The 14,662-nt window shown below is 34.1% G+C and overlaps 1 protein-coding gene across 9 annotated transcripts in view; it reads right to left on the minus strand.

Annotated features, from left to right (window-relative positions):
* LOC145283636 (F-box/LRR-repeat protein 12-like) overlaps positions 1 to 14,662 on the minus strand; it is a 738,609-nt gene that overhangs the window by 213,727 nt on the left and 510,220 nt on the right. The window lies entirely within an intron of this gene.

Here is a 14,662-nt window from a genome sequence, read left to right on the forward strand (position 1 = left end):
TTTAAACATGGAATGCAGAGGTAGATCAGATATAAATGTACGGAAGCTATCCCAGTCAGCCTTAGTGTATCGATATACTGTACGATGAAGAGGTACGTCTGGGGACTTATTACATTTCATTTTTATCTTAATTGATACAACAGAGTGGTCGGAAGATCCAAGAGGCGACAGAACAGAAACTGAACATAGTTCAGGGCAAGTTGTGAGAAAAAGGTCTAGTAGGCTCGCATACTGGCCGTCATTATCGGGCACACGGGTAGGTTCCTGAACAATCTGAGTGAGGTCATAGGCAATGGAGAAATCATGACAGAACCTCCCCTCATCATCGGTCTTGTTTGAGTGGGTCAACCATTCGACGTTGTGAACATTGAAGTCTCCACATACGTGAATGTTAGCTGAAGGATAAGTAGAAAGGACTTGGTCAATTTTCTCAGATATGCTTTGAAAGATAGTAACTCCGCTGTTGTGGGGGCGATAGAGAGTAAATATAAATGCAGTAGTGTGAGCTAAAGCAACCCGGAAGCATATATAGGGTAAGTTAGGATCTTCCCTGGAGATGTCCCTCCCACATGGAAAGCTATCTTTAATATAGGCACATATTCCATGCCCATGGCGATCTTGGGGGTCAGATTTAGAAGTTAAGTTAGAGTATCCTGTAATTGCAAACTCATCTAGGGAAATAGCCTGTCCAATGCCAGTTTCACTTAAAAATAAAAGGTCTGGTTTAGTCTCCTGTAATTGGGTTTCAACCTCTGGAAGGTTAGAACGATGACCCCTGATGTTGGAGAAGGAGACATGGTAGTAGGGGTCTACGTTGGAAGTTGGAGACCCGGGTTTAATCGTGTATTTTTTCTTGAAACTTGTCATGATGAAATTTTGGAATTTGTGGACTAGGTCGACAGATTTACTTAGAGCAGGACAGAGAGGGGAAACTAAGAGAGAAAAAGAAACGAAGAATTTTTTTTTTTTTTTATGTGCTTAATAAGACTCTGCCGTGCTGAACACTTGGTACTCTGTGTTTGCCCAGCCATGTTTAGGGCACGTTTTTCCCTGTCACTCCCAGCCTATGTGTGTAACACTATTTCCCTCCTTCTCAACCACATTTTTCTTTTTTTTTTATAATCTTTTTTTTTTATAATCTTTTTTTTCCTTCTTCCTCACTGTGACGTCACCTCGCGCACTGCTTAGACATTTGCTTACATTGGCTGTCATACAGCTGCTGCTGCTGCTGCTGCTGGCAGACGCACGTCCACGCTCTGTTACAATTTGTTTTCTTTGTTTTTTTTTAATTAGAGTTGCCTATAACTTTTTGTGAAAAAAAAAAAAAGCAGAAAGAAACAAAAAAGAAGGCAAAGTTGAATAAGGATTTCATTGATATATTGGCTCAGTACGAAATGAACCAGTTTTATTTTTTTTATTTAGAATTATGAACCCTTTTGATCGATGTAAAAGAAATAATTTAAAAAATGGTGGATTTATACCCATTGTGACAGGAGTAATCAAAAGATAAGAATTATCTCTCTTTGTTCGCCTTTAATATTTTACTAAAAAGCAATATCGTTTCTCTGCTTCATTTGATACATGAACGAACAGAAAGCTTTGATGTTTAATAGCCTCCATTTTGTTTTAAGTCAAGCCAAAAAATAAGAAAATAGACTTTAAATAAAAGTGAAATTAAAACAAGAACAGATCTTAAGATGTGTTGATTCAGTATGATTCTTTAGCTGTAAAAATGCTATCTCAAATTTAAGCATGACAGACCGATTAAAATGCAATTTCAAATTTAAGCATGACAAACTAATGAAAATGTTATTTCGAATTTAAGTGCGACATATTGACTGACAAAAAGCTCTGATATTCTTGGGAGAACGCATCTTTAGCTATATAATAAATATCAATACGTATTTATTTGTATTAGGTTTGTGCAAAATAATGTCGTTTTTGACATTCAACTTCAAAAGATCATAACACCTTTCATAATAAATTTTATTAATTGAAATAAGAACCATTAGAATCGACACATTTTTACCAACAAGAAACAAGTTTATTTATCCTATTAGGATAGAAATCCAAAGTTCTGGAAACAATGAAGTCATTGAAGGCTGATTCGGCATCATCTCGGCTTTTTAAGCATTTTTCGCGCAGGGAGGTGTCAAGATGCTTGAGAAAGTGATAATCAGTGGGCGAGAGGTCCGGTGAATATAGTGGATGAAGCAGAGTCTCGTAGCCCAATTCGTTCAGCTTCTGCAGGGTCAGTTGAGCAACATGTGGGCGAGTGTTGTCATGGAGGAGAATTGTTTTTTTTCATATTGACCTATCCTGGGCACACATGTTGGAGCTTTTGGTGCTTTTCATCAATTTGTCAGCAGTACTTATCCACTGTTATCATTTTGCCCTGATTCAAAAAGCTGTGATGGATGAAACCGGCTGCAGACCACCAAACAATCAGCATAACTTTTTTTGTGCAATTTTGGCTTTGAGAAGTGACATCCAACCACTGTGCTGAAATTCGCCGGTTGTTAAAGAAGATCCACTTCTCATTACATATCACAATCGGTTCGAGAAATGGGTCGTTTTTGTTGCGCAGAAAGAGCATAGAAGACAGCTCAAAACGACAATTTTTTTTTATGTTCAAGTCATGCAGCAACCATTTATCCAACTTTTTTGACTTCCCTATTTGCTTTAATTGCCAAACGACTTTGCTCTGTCTACATTCACTTTTTTGTCTCCAGTTACTCTACTTGAAATGCAGTGAATACACGGATCTTCCATGAAAGGATCATATTTCTGGAGAAACGCAAGGAACTTCCATGTATCACTCACATCTCACCCCTTTCTTGCTGAAGTAGCCTCCTGGTGTTGATCACTAGTGCCATAACGAATGCTTGTTAGTTCTTGCATTGTAAAATTGATTTCAGCGCACGCTGGCATTGATAGCGCCCAAACCAATCGTTGAATTTCATACATTCCTCTGCCATGAGTAAGACCTCTAGACGTCTTCATGCTTCTCATAAGCACTTGCTCAATAACTAGATCCATCGACAAGCAAGCCCAGTCGCAATCACTAATCACATGAAATCCTTCAGAAAATTTCTGGTACACTTCAGGATGGCTTTTTGGCAGCCCCTCCATTTGTTGCAAGTACAAGTAAGCCGACATTGCATATAGGATGTGTCCTGCTGCAGCAAATATTGACAGCATTTTTCTTACATCGTCAAGGTGTAATTCCAGTCACCGGGTGCTCTTCCTTAACAAAAATTGCAGGATTTTCACCATATCAAGGCACTGAATCCACAATTTTGTGTTCGCTGGTCAGCCATCGCATCCTTCACATGGTTGATTCTCTGGGCAATGCTGGTCGCAGATTCTGATGACAGAACATTATCCAATGTATCAGTCTCATCAAAGAGACCTTTCAATAACCCCTAAGCTTCCTTCAGGTTTTCATTTTGAGGGAATAACTCTTCTCCATCAGTGTTAGGTTGATCATCCTCAGTTACATGTGAAACTGGCAAATCATAGGCTATCGCTAAAAAAATAGCATTAAGAGCAGCATCAAGTAAAAAGTGAGCATGAATGGCTCTTGCAATTGCTTTGCCACTTAGCATGTGCTTGACTGTGTTTTCAGCATGCACAAGTTAAAAAGTGCTTGCAATCCAGAACTTATCATCAAATGACCAATTGACCCAAGTAAGCTCATTTGTGTATGGAGCCCACCAAGTCACAAGACAAATGATTTCAGTGAACTGAAACTAGGCTGTGACTTGACTATCATCATTGCTTTGTACAAAGTTAGAATTGGTACAATATTGTTTTTCCTGGCTAAATCACTAATGTTACATAATGTTGAGTACACACAGGTTGGGTTATTAGGGTCCATGTCGATCATTGGCAAAAAAACTGTGGCTGATTTCGTGGGATATGTTCCTTTGTGCACTGACTGCATAAGGCCTGACCATGCGGGTCTTGACAGATGTAAAATTAGAGAAACCTCACAAAGGATGTCAACATTAGCAGTGGAACCGACAACTTTCTTGGCCTTGTGCTCTTTAAATGTCACTAGTGGTTTATTCGTGTACTGCCAACCTAGGTACTTTATGTTAATCCTTCCAGTCCTTATTATATCTTCTGAAATGACCTGCATTCTCAAAACTGGTTTTGCTTTAACTTTGCCTGGTGTAAAAGATGCTATGAAGCCCATACCGTGGAATGCATTGAATCCATAAATGTTCCTTACATTATGGTCCACATTATCAGCTATGAACTACACAAATTCAGTTTCAACAGAGAAGAGAGTATCAGTGCCATGAACAAGAGCAGCACTTCTTTTGAATTTCTAGACTTCCGAGTAAGATGAAGAGAAACCATACTTATTCATAGTGGCAATCAAGAACCTCAATCCAAATTGGTCATATTAAGCTCCTGCAATAATACCTCAAAGGAGATAAAAATAAGGCATAAGAAGTTATATTATTTAACTTTATGAAAACCGTTGGTTTTATCCAATTTCACATTGCTACATTTGTTAATAAAGATGGCGCTGTCGACCCCTTTTGGCAAGATCAATTGTGGTTAACTTTTTTTTATCTGGAAGAGAGATTTTTTATGCCCAAGATCATCAATTAATAAAAGGGAGGCAACTTCAAGCCGCTTACACCTTTGAAAATAAGGATCAACGAAAGAGTTCAGTATTACAAAATCCATTATATTGATATTTTCAACAATACTATGAAAGATTAATTAATGATGATACAAAAAAGATAACTAGATGCAATGCTATAGTGGAGATAACCATTTCAGATGTTATAACTTTCAAAGAGCTTAAGAAAGAATATATCAAGTCTAAAAATAAAGTCTTAGAAATTAATTGGTAAGAATTAAATCAAAATTCAATAACACCTGTGTTAGAGTTAATGCTAAGAGTTATCTCTCTTTATTAGATTTTTTTCACTAACGTCACACCAAAAATAAAAATGAGATTTAATGTTTTTTTTGTTTTTTTTACACGTGGACGGTATTCAGTTCAGGCGTATAAAACAAATAATAAAAAGCATGAAGTATCGCCACCACTTATTACCAGGTCGGTTTTTAAAGTGAGAAAAATTTAGTCCACCTCCCATAACAAAAATAAAAATTAGCTAGATGGACTTTTCCTTCACTAATCGAGAACTGAAACGACTAAGTTCAGTATCAGAACGTATACTACAGTTTGTTCCGAGACAAAGTCGCTTTATTCTACCACATTACTAGTTCTCACCTTATTATTACTATGTAGTATAGTAATTATTATTGTTAATATTAGCAATTTACTAAGTATTAGTAGTAGTAATTGTTTCTCCAACTCTCCACAAATAATTTTGCTACAATATATACCTATATAAACCTAAAATAAACTTCAAAACATGAGGAGGAAAAATATTATTTGTACAAATTTGGTTCGTGTTGTAGCAATAATTGATCGTAGATCGTCAAGCAAAGTTATTCATCGTTGTCTTAAAGACAGCCTCAATGAATATATAATCAGAGAAAGTTTATCGTTGACAGCTAATCAAAATAAAGAGAATTGCGTTTTAGAAATAAAAAATAATTGAATAACACAACTTAGCGTTGCTTCTCACTTTTTGGTATGGTTACGTTTTTATACAATGAAACAAAATATCGTGTTGTTTAATTCATTTATTCTCAAGTTTTCATGACCTCTGAGACGCTAATAGATTTGTAATCATATTTTTATTTATAATGTCACTAAGACAAATATAGCCTTCCAGAACTTTCTAGCGCAAATATATCTTCAGTAATGGTAAATTAGAAGAATTTCATATATATATATATATATATATATATATATATATATATATATATATATATATATATATATATATATATATATATATAGCTTAATGTGTAAGAGGAAAAGAGAAAGTTCAATTCCACAAAAGGAGACTTATCCGGATAATGCCAAGCTCAACAATTATTATTGGAGCTTATACAATAGGACAACAAGAGTATGAAATAAAGACAAAAAACTATATATTGGTAGATATAGAATGGATCATTTATTGAATAATGGAATACAGGCAAAATTTGGGGGATAGAAGGGACTCTTTATGCCAGGGCATTTCGAAGCCTAATGCTTCTCATCAGAAGAGTAGAGAAGGTGCTAGGTAGCATGGGGAAGATGCAGCGTCTAGCGTAAGGTTCATTAGGGACGAAAAAGATTAAGAGGAATTATAGAATGTTGGGGGAAACTTTATTGAATTCTAAATAAATAATGAGAAGCTTGATATATATAGTATGATATATAAGATTGTATATGGTCTTTAACATGGTGTTGAGATTAAGGGGTATATGTATTAGGGTTAAATTGGGGGTGTATTGTTGCTGCGTGGTAATTTATTTTAACGGTTTGTGGGGTGTCTATTTTCTATGGAGTGGTGATTTTGATTGGTGCCACCTAAACGGCAAATGGCGGCTATAAAATCGCTTATAATTTGGGGGGGGGGGATTATGCAAGGTTGTAAAACTGAAAGGTAATATGCGGCAATATATTTATAAGTTTCTTCTGTTATGATATAGGGAGCATGATTATAAGGGAGCTGTTGGAGATTAGGGTGGCAATGACTATGAGTGCGTTTAACTTGATGGAAAAGGTTAAGGATACATATAGATGGCAAAGTGGATGAGTAAGGAAACCATTACTATTTATGAGAGTGGTAAAAATATACCAAATAATAGTAGGATAATTATATTAGTACGAAAGATAATAATAATAATGAAATTTATAATAATTGTAGTAATAATAAAGATGAAAATAAAATAGAAGTAAATTTGAAGATAAAAATAAAGATAAAGATAAAGACAAAATTAAAGATAAACATTAAAAATAAACATTAAAGATAATATTACCAATAGCTGTGATAAAAGTAAATTCAATATTAATGTTAATAACAATGAACATGAAGATAATGGTAGCGGTTATGGTAGCAATGACGGGGATAATAACGGGGATAATAATAATAACAGCAATTATAATGTTGATAATAATAATAATAATGATAATAATAATAATAATAATAATAATGATAATAATAATAATAATAATAATAATAATAATAATAATAATAATAATAGCGGTAAAACAAGACAGTAATAATAAAGATAATAATAAAGATAGTAGTAACAATACTACTACCACTACCTCCACCATCACCACCACTACTAATAATAATAATAATGAAACTACTGTTAATAATAAGTATTAGGGGTGCGTAAAAGAAAGCGATACAGACAAGTGGGGGGGGGGGTCAGGGTAGCAGGAAATGGGGTTGAGGAGTGAGGGGTAAGTGGTCCCACAAAAAATATAGTAAAATAAAAGAATATATATATATATATATATATATATATATATATATATATATATATATATATATATACTCATATACGCATATACACATACATATATCTCTATATATAAACACAGATTAAAAATAAAAAATAAATAAAAAAAATAGATGTAGAATAAGCCGGGAAAGCGTAAGAGTTCGGTGAACAAAAGCCCTTGGGTTTAAATTAAATTAAAGGATTGCTTCACTGGGAACGATAGTTTCAAGATTCCATTTTAAAACTTTGAATTCCTTGAAGTTCGATTATAAAGGCCATAAAATATATGTTTTTATGAACAAGAAAATTGAATACATACTTTCTCGTTTATGAACACGAGGGACAGGTCCATCCAATCGGCGTAACTACTTAATGTAGTAGTTCTAATCTCCAAGAGATACAAGAAGCATAGTTTATAGCTGTCCATTAAAGTTCCATATTTCTCCAAATATTTTGTTAGGGTGGTTTTGTGTAGATGCATTGGTCTAGTGAATTTTTTTATTCCTCCTAATTTGGATGGCAAAAAACTGTATTTGTTCAACAGAGACTCTTGTGATGGAAATTACCCAAAACTGGACTGGTTCAACTGTGTTCAAATCTAAGTTATATTATCAGTAGGAAGTGGCAGCTAGAAGGAAATTGGAAGACAATCGAAGCAGCAAAACTGAAGCTGACCTGCAGGACACTATAAATACAAATGTAGGCAAATTTGAGCATATTTTATTGGTTTGGAAATATAGGTTCTTTTTTTTTCAATTGTCATAAAATTTTAACCATAGAATAGTATTATAATCTTTAAAAAATCTACAAATTTCCATGTAGTTTCGTCTCATATAACCAAAGATATGAGCATTTCAATATCCAATTTGGTTACCAAATCTCAGCGACTATTGATCATAATTTAACAAATGAAGGCTCGTTGGAAAGGTAATGAGCTGAATTGTATAGTAAGCTATGTGACATTTGCCCTTAAGGTCGCACATTAAAGGGATCATCCATCATCCAGAGCCTATTTTTGCCACTTTTTTACAGCCATAAAATGTTTCAATCAGAGTCATTTGTTTTCCTAGTTTTGCATATGAATCACAAAATATCTAATATTTTCTCCAAAACGTCTGTTCTTGATGGAGGGGAGACTAAAAGTTACTCCTATGGTTTCAAATGATCTGAAATAATAGCAAGGGGAGACTTTGTTCCAAATATTTCTCATATGTTATATCTTCCCTCTTTGGTTTTCATACATAAAGTAAATTTCATAGTGTAGAAGAATTATTTGATACTGGAGATATTCATAATCGTAGCCTATTTCCAAAAAAGGGGAGATATAACATATGAGAAATATTTGGAATCAAGTCTCCTCTTGTTGTTATTTCAGATCATTTTAAACCATAGCAGCAAGTTTTAGTCTCCCCTCCATCAACGCCAGAGATTTTAGGGATATATATATATATATATATATATGGTGGTCGTTTCAAAAGTAAGGCCTCCTATTTTTTAACTAAAAAACTAAAACGTTGAATAGCTAGGAAGACAGAAGTGGTCCCATTAAAACGAGCTATACTTTGTGCTCCAAAATTTATTTCTCTACATAATAACCATTATTCTCAATGCACTTTTGGCTGGCGAGTTATTTCAAAAGTCAAGCTCTCTCTTTTTATAATTCAAAAAGTTGAAGAGCTACGAAGACGGACATATACCATAAAAACGAGTGACCTTTTGTTGTACAAAATGTATTTTTCTACACAATAACCACTTTCCTCAATGCACTTTTGCCAGAAATTCAATGACGCATCTCTGCTTCAGACACACGTTCATAAAAAAGGTTGCTTTCTTATATATATATATATATATATATATATATATATATATATATATATATATATATATATATATATATATATATAAAGACAGTTCCTCACTCCCACCCCCATAGTCCAGACCGTGTTCCATGTAACTTTTGGTTATCCTATATGCTCAAGAAAAATCTTAGAGGCTGCTGTTATGAGATAATTGAGGAGATGAAAGAGTTCATGATGAGTCATTGGCACACTCACACAAGAGGATTCTATGGGGCCTTCCAGAAGTTGTTGGAATGGTACAACTAATGCATTGCAGCCAGAGGAGATTACTTCAAAGGAGACTAGTGTTTCATGTGAGTACTATCAATAAAAGTGCCTATACGAAAAGTCTGGAAATTTATTGAAGGCACCTTGTACTTATAAATTTATCGTATTTTCCTGCAGATGAAACAACCGAGTCATGTCAAGAAAAGAAAAGTTTCTTGAAACAATTATTTATATATGAATTGTACAAAATAAAAATAGTAGTGGACTTTAATTAGTGTTTCGTAATTTTTTAGATGAGGATTGATTATTTCGATTATTTGGATTATTTGGATTATTCCGACTACTGTTCTGATTTTGAGTGTTATTTTCACAACTTTCGGATAAAGTATAAGGTAAAATTCAATTTTAAGTGACACTTTTCTGGAGGTTAAAGGTTTAATCCTCAGTGTGGCCGATACAATTATGAATTACTTAAGACTTCTACCTTGCCATCATTGATGGAATAGGAGTATGCTTCGTCTGTGGATTAAATAAAGGGTTCCGTTTAATATTTTGTGCAGATGCTCGCATTCTACAGAAAGATTCCTGAGTTCGACAAGAGACACCTTAAGAAGGGCAAAGGTTACATTGGCCAAAACGTTGTGAAAATAACATTGAAGATGAGACCAGTAGTCTAGATAATCAAAATCATCATTGGTGTAGTAATCTCTTTTTCCTTCTTCTATATAATAAAATCATAACAATTTTTCCCCTCTACAAAAAAGACATAACTTTGCAAACACAGACGACACATATAAATTCAATATGGTCTCATTACTAGCCAATATCTGATGTACCTTTTGCGATTATTACCAGTCGCTTTTATTTGTTATCACAAATTATTATATTAATTCCTATGAGAGTCACTTTCATAAACATGTTACCTTCACAAGTGGTAGCACAATAATTACTCCCTCATTATTTTCTTCTCTTCCTCTCCTTGTTTGCTTCTTTTGCAAATACATTTGACATTAGTTCTTTCGGTTTCATTTCTTAAACAAATTTCAGGCAAGTTCATTGCGTTTTTTTTTTTTTCGGAATAGGAGAATATCAGTTTAAGGTATTTTTCGAACGGTTGAAAACGAAACAAGATAGCGCCAGTTAACAAACAAACCTACTTTGGCCTTTTCTTTCCTGCTGAATAATAATGCCACCATTTCACCAACTCCATCTAAAATGATCAACACACAGAGGTAAACACCTGATGCCTTATTCTTTCATATGCTTGCATTCTATACGTAACCTTTGTTTACATGCATAAATATATAGTGAGACACGAACACAAATCATTCATTCAGTTTGACTACTTTCTATCTACAGAGGGCCAGACGAACATGAATATACTGCTTTTTCTATTTTGGCTTACTTTCAATCATAAAACGTTACAAATGTCATTTTGTAGCCATTATTGCCTACCGTACAAGTCAGCTTTGGTGACTGACTCAGGTAACAATTCACTTCGAGCACATTGACAACAAATAAAAAACTTTTAGGATTTTTTTAGTTAACTCAAATTTTAATGGTATCTTTTGGTTATATGCTTTTTGACAGCAAGTATAGAATACTTTTCTCTTGCAACATACTACACTTCACCATTTTAGGATAGTGTTTCTATACAATAGCATTATTGTTTTAGCACGGTTCATACACTGCATAAGTATACAATAAGATATTCAAGTTAAGAATCTTTACTTCGAAAATAACGTTTAGCAGTTTAAAGGTTTCAAATTCAATTAAACTAAAAACAAACAATTTTTGGCAATTTCTTTGCACTTTACAATTTCTTTTTTTTATCTTTAGAGTCATAGCGGTGCTTTCCCACTTATCGTGCAGAACAGAAAGTGAATTTGAAACCTTCCAAGTGTTGCATCAGAAGTAGCTTGTGTCTGAAATAAAAATTTTAATTTACACATTTATGTTATTTCATCTTTCTTATTCTAACTTTCGGAAAGAGTATCACTTTCCCAATTTTCCGTTCATAATTGGTTGTATTTGTAGTAGTGATGGTAGTATTGATAGTATACTTATTAGTAGTATTCTATTATTATTATTATTATTATTATTATTATTATTATTATTATTATTATTATTATTATAGTTACATGCATTCTAATGATGATTATTTTCTTTACAGTTTAATTAAGTTCTCCGCCTGGAAGGATTTCTCAATCATTGAAATACACTAGAGCCATTGTTTTTAGGATTGATTAACGTGTTTTTCGTCCTTTTTTCCATTTCTTCTTATTCGTGGTCATCATTTCTGGGTTTATCGACCGACTAAAATAAATCAGCCTAGAAGGATTTCACCACCATTAAATTACACTAGAACTAATGGTTTTAGTAGTGATTGTAATATTCCCTTGCAAACATTTTTTTTCTCATTACTTTTCTGTATTGGTCATGTACAATCATTTTTTGGTCGTTATACACATTTTTTGTACAACATTAATTCACCTGCCGTTTTCACACTTATTTTTTTTTTTTTTAGAGATTTTTCCTTCCTTACACAGGCTACCAACCCAACAGTGAGAGTTTCCATTCCAGATCATTACCAATCGCTTCATCAAAGCAAAACGAATTTAACTCAGTCTGTAAGAATTTCTCCTTCATTGCCAGAAACACCAGAAACAATGGTTTCTGAATTGATTGAAATATATCTTCATTAACATTCCTTATTCATTAATTTCCTTTATGAGAGGGAAGTCATGCACATATGCAAACTTTTTTAAAAGTTAACTAACATGCAAATTTACATTTCTCTTTATTGTTTCATGATTGTTTAAAATATTTCTTCCTAAACATTTCACTTTTTTCTGGTTTCAATTAGGGGGGCGCATATTTTCTGATACGTTAATTAATATGCTTTTAAGATTGCTTTCTAATGGTGGGGACCTAAATTACCACTTCAGAAAACAAAACAAATTTAAATTAGTTTCGTCTACAATAACGTGCTACATATTATGGTTATTTTTCTTTTGTTTTTGAGGAGGTGGAGTTCTTTCAACGAATCTGTTCTGGCTTTGTGCCATCTTTTCAGCTGGCAATGCTGGCACACACATCCTGCTAGTGTCAAATATAATATGTGAGTATATTTGCTGGTAGACATGTGAATTAGTATGTCTGCCACCTATTGGGTCAGATATGCTGTGGATGGAAAGATCAGCAAAGTTCAAACTTTAGTTAATGATATTTTAGGCAGATGTCAAATATGTAGTACAGAGAGTGTAATGGCTGAAGCATCAATAATTTTGAAGAAGTGACCGAACTGAGAACACGCTTTTAAAATTGTTTAACAATAATAATAATTAAGAGATGTGCTTCACGCATAATTAACTCTCTGTCTCACTCCTCCCTCTCTCCATTTTCCTATGCCTCCCCTTTGATCTCCTGCAACTGAGCTGGCTCTGACCATATTGGCTATCCTTTCTGTCAAACTTTGCTACAGTGAGAGGAGGCAAGCCTAGGATTCCTTATTACCCGCCCAGGCCTGCAGCTGGTGAGGTAACTTCAGATTCGACTATATAGCCACAACAGATGCAGAAAACCATTGTCTCATGAGGCAGAAGTTTGCCATTATCTTTTTTTTTATTTTAATTTTCTTCCTTTGAAGATTCTAACGCTGGGTATGGGGCAGCCAAACCAGCTGCCAACATTGCCCTGCTTTTTATTGAAACCAACTCAAAGCTCTTTTTAGTATCCTCGTTGTCCCCTTAAGTGCAATTGTCCGGATGTCTTTTGCACTTGGTTCACCAGGAATATTAGTTAGGTAGGACTTCAGGTTCTTCTTCATAAGTCCTGTGGCACCTATAATAACTGGTATGATTGATATCTACGATTCCAGTTTCTTTTCATATCATACATGAGACCTTGATATTTGGTCTGTTTCTCCCTTTCAGCTCTGTTCAGACCTCCATCATTAGGAACACTCACTTCAACCAAGGTTGCAACTCTTTCTGACTTATTCATATAACTATATCAGGTTTCTCCGCAGCATGTGTGTGCGTGTATGTGTGTGTGTGTGTGCGTGTATGTGTGTGTGAAGCTATGCAACTTGATTAAATGCAATATTTACAAACTGTTCAAAATGTAAGTTATCAGAAAAACCAGTTAATACATGTTTACTGATTCCAACTCAAAGACAATGTATGAGATATGCCTTATTTGTTTGAAATACACAATCTTGACAATGAATGGTGAGAGTCTGAGCTCATTGCCAGTTAACGGACATAAGGAGTGACCACAATAAGTATTTGTATAAGAAATGTGCCAACAGTTGATGAATTGGGTGATGCTGGATTTTTGTAAGTAAATATTTGTACAATAAAAAGCGATATTGACTTTGCAAAACTTGGTGAATATTAAAAGGAGGAAGGGAGTGTGTGTGTGTGTGTGTGTGTGTGTGTGTGTGTGTGTGTGTGTGTGTGTGTGTGTGTGTGTGTGTGTGTGTGTGAATGGCCATAGTGAAGTGGACAGACCGATGAGTTAATATGCCGTGTTCGAATCCAGTTAGCAACCTTCACGTGATCTCTTGTGTGAGTACTTGATTTTAAAAAGGAATCAGGGAAATTAATACTAATACCAGACTCAAGCATGATAAATAAATATTCAGCATGCTGATTCAGACAAAATAAAGATCGGCAGGGTACTATAGTTTCCTGTGAATAAATTATATCCTATATTCTGTTTAAGAAGACTCATATGATCATCTTATCTCATTCTGTCCGTCTGTCTGTCTATCTCTCTCTCTCTCATATGTGCGCTTGTGTGTGTGTATTTAATTTGTCAACAATACATTAATATGTCGATTATAGGTGCCCAGGTTTCGTCCATCGGTTTACCAGAAATTTTGAATAGATTCAGGTTTAAAATGATCATGTTAGCCTCTTCATCATTCTTTAGACATTTAAGTGAGACTGACGAGTCTCTCATAGCTATTTAAAACTGGAAATTTTCAAAATTCTGGTGACTCAATTGATAAAATCTGGTTATCTCTAATGTATAGTTTAAATACATATCCTGCTTTCGTATTTGTTTACGATCATGGACTTGGATTTTTTTTTCTGCTAATGTGCTCTGATGAGTTGTTTGGTGAATTTTCACTATTGTAAGATGTACTACATTTATATATATATATATATATATATATATATTTTATTGCATTTTCACCCCAAACAAGG

Source organism: Euprymna scolopes, chromosome 8 (genome assembly GCF_053919585.1).
Source record: "Euprymna scolopes isolate OS-2025 chromosome 8, ASM5391958v1, whole genome shotgun sequence".
NCBI classification, from domain to species: domain Eukaryota; kingdom Metazoa; phylum Mollusca; class Cephalopoda; order Sepiida; family Sepiolidae; genus Euprymna; species Euprymna scolopes.